Source organism: Schistocerca cancellata, chromosome 7 (assembly GCF_023864275.1).
Source record: "Schistocerca cancellata isolate TAMUIC-IGC-003103 chromosome 7, iqSchCanc2.1, whole genome shotgun sequence".
Classification (NCBI taxonomy): Eukaryota; Metazoa; Arthropoda; class Insecta; order Orthoptera; family Acrididae; genus Schistocerca; species Schistocerca cancellata.
Window position 1 is genome coordinate 248761038 of NC_064632.1, and position 3487 is coordinate 248764524.

The 3487-nt window shown below is 45.6% G+C and overlaps 1 non-coding gene across 1 annotated transcript; it reads right to left on the reverse strand.

Annotated features, from left to right (window-relative positions):
* Nucleotides 1-2866: 2866 nt before the first annotated feature.
* Trnas-cga (transfer RNA serine (anticodon CGA)) lies at nucleotides 2867-2941 on the reverse strand. Its single transcript has one exon. It is a non-coding gene; the product is annotated as a tRNA-Ser (tRNA).
* Between the last annotated feature and the right edge of the window lie 546 nt (nucleotides 2942-3487).

Genomic DNA, 3487 nt, shown 5'->3' on the forward strand with positions numbered 1-3487 from the left:
ACAAATACTTTCAGAAACGACTTCCTGACACTTAAATCTATACTCGATGTTAACAAATTCCTCTTCTTCAGAAACGCTTTCCTTGCCATTGCCAGTCTACATTTTATACCTTCTGTACTTCGACCATCATCAGTTATTGTGCTCCCCAAATAGCAAAACTCCTTTACTACTTTAAGTGTCTCATTTCCTAATCTAATTCCCTCAGCATCGCCCGACTTAATTCGACTACATTCCATTATCCTCGTTTTGCTTTTGTTGATGTTCATCTTATATCCTCCTTTCAAGACACTGTCCATTCCGTTCAACTGCTCTTCCAAGTCCTTTGCTGTCTCTGACAGAATTACAATGTCATCGGCGAACCTCAATGTTTTTATTTCTTCTCCATGGATTTTAAGACCTACTCCGAATTTTTCTTGTTTCCTTTACTGCTTGCTCAATATACAGATTGAATAACATCGGGGAGAGGCTACAACCCTGTCTCACTCCCTTCCCAACCACTGCTTCCCTTTCACACCACTCGACTCTTATAACTGCCATCAGGTTTCTGTACAAATTGTAAATAGCCTTTCGCTCCCTGTATTTTACCCTTGCCACCTTTAGAATTTGAAAGAGAGTATTCCAGTCAACATTGTCAAAAGCTTTTTCTAAGTCTACAATTGCTAGAAAGGTAGTTTTGATTTACAGGATAACGGCGCGAAATCTCGATTTGTTATTACAAATTTAAGGTTTTCATTCGACTCACCCTCGTACTTCGAACTACACCCCTAGCGCGTGAAACGGGCTCGGCCTCGGCCTCGGCCGCTGTGTCCGGTGCAGAGCCGGTGCGCCGCCGCTACAGGTGCCGTGATGAGGAGGCGCCGGCTATAAGGGGCGAGCCGCGCTCAGCTCCGATGGGGCTCAGGAGCTGCTCCGCGCTGTTTAAGTCCCGGCGGCGCCCGCGCGGAAAAAAGGATTCCGCCGCCGTCTAGGGCCCTCCTGTGCCGTCTGGAGCCGCTAAGAGGATTGCCGCCTTCAATGCATCTCTGCTGCAGCTCCTACTTCACCCAACTATTGGGCTGAGCTATCGGGCACGCGGTAGTCTTTCAGCTCCGCGACAGTAACTCGTGAATATCCCGTTCCGCGGAGAGGCAGCAGAGAGATGGACCGTGTAGCAGAAGAAAAGGTGGTGGAAGACTTAGGGAAGAGCTGGAATTTGGAACATGTGGATCGAGGTAAGTTGAAGAACTGTACAACATACACCAACGAGCACTGTCCACTGCGGCACTGAATGCCTCCAGATGGTGTTGCGGATGTGACAATGCAAGGAAAGTATGCAATGTGGTGACACAGATTGTGCGGTAGGCACATACAGTCATGGAAATAAGTATTCATACAGTAGGTGGCTATTTACAATTTGTACAGAAACCAGATGGCAGTTATAAGAGTCGAGGGGCATGAAGGGGAAGCAGTGGTTGGGTAGGGAGTGAGGCAGGTTTGTAGCCTCTCCCCGATGTTATTCAATCTGTATATTGAGCAAGCAGTAAAGGAAACAAAAGAAAAATTCGGAGTAGGTATTAAAATCCATGGAGAAGAAATAAAAACTTTGAGGTTCGCCGATGACATTGTAATTCTGTCAGAGACAGCAAAGGACTTGGAAGAGCAGTTGAATGGAATGGACAGTGTCTTGAAAGGAGGATATAAGATGAACATCAACAAAAGCAAAACGAGGATAATGGAATGTATTTGAATTAAGTCGGGTGATGCTGAGGGAATTAGGTTAGAAAATGAGACACTTAAAGTAGTAAAGGAGTTTTGCTATTTGGGGAACAAAATAACTGATGATGATCGAAGTAGAGAGGATATAAAATGTAGACTGGCAATGGCAAGGAAAGCGTTTCTGAAGAAGAGAAATTTGTTAACATCGAGTATAGATTTAAGTGTCAGGAAGTCGTTTCTGAAAGTATATGTATGGAGTGTAGCCATGTATGGAAGTGAAACATGGACGATAAATAGTTTGGATAAGAAGAGAATAGAAGCTTTCGAGATGTGGTGCTATAGAAGAATGCTGAAGATTAGATGGGTAGATCACATAACTAATGAGGAGGTACTGAACAGGATCGGGGAGAAGAGGAGTTTGTGGCACAACTTGACTAGAATAAGGGATCGGTTGGTAGGATATGTTCTGAGGCATCAAGGTATCACCAATTTAGTATTGGAGGGCAGCGTGGAGGGTAAAAATCGTAGAGGGAGAACAAGAGATGAATACACTAAGCAGATTCAGAAGGATGTGGGTTGCAGTAGGTACTGGGAGATGAAGAAGCTTGCACAGGATAGGGTAGCATGGAGAGCTGCATCAAACCAGTCTCAGGACTGAAGACCACAACAACAACAACAGTAGGTGGTGACAAACTACAATGGTGTTTTGGGATAGTAAATCACCCACAGCGCCGATACAAATAAGTACGATGATGTAGCGTCAGATAACCATGTTATTGCTAATGAAGCTTCCCGTATGCCATGAATCTAGTCTGGGAAAATAAAATGTGTTACACTCCGCACGGTCTACGACATGGCAAAATGTATTCATACAACGGACTACTTTCAACAAAACAAACGGCTGACGCAGCCCCGGAGTGCATGCCACACTTGTGTAGTCGTGTGGCGGCCGTGAAGCAACAGCACGTCGGACGTGGGTACCGTGGAATAGCAGAATGGGCCGCAAGGGGAAGGAAACAACCATTGAGGAACGAAACATCGTTGTCGCCCAATATCTTCAACACAAGTCGTATGCCGAAATTGCGAACGTCATAGGACGAAGCCAGAATGAGAGTTTCACTCTGCCTCGGAGTGTGCGCTGATATGAAACTTCCTGGCAGATTAAAACAGTTTGCCGGACCGAGACTCGAACTCGGGACCTTTGCCTTTCGCGGGCAAGTGCTCTACCAACTGAGCTACCCAAGCACGACTCACGCCCCGTCCTCACAGCTGTACTTCCACCAGTACCTCGCCTCTTACCTTCCAAACTTTACAGAAGCTCTCCTGCGAACCTTGCAGAACTAGCACTCCTGAAAGAAAGGACATTGCGAAGACATGGCTTAGCCATTATTACTGCAGTAACACCCACGGAACGTAAGTAACAATCAAATAATCTGCCAGGAAGTTTCATATCATAGGACGAAGTCGAGCGACTGTGCAATCTATCATTAAGCGGTATAAGGACAGACATGTAGTAATAAACAGTGAACGACACGGTCGTCCACAGAAGCTTACAACAAGAGAGCCCGTAATGCTACTAACAATCATCAAGAAAAACCCGGAAACGACAATGTCGGCACTATCCGCATATGTACATGACCACTTCCGAAAGGACATCACTCCAAGGGCAGTTCGTACCACTCTCAATCGTTCGGGAAATTAGTGTTTTTGGAAGGTACCATGGACAGATTTGTGTAAATGAACATTTTCAAACAGAGCTTCGAACAGAGTGTTGACGCCTTGGGTCTTCCTA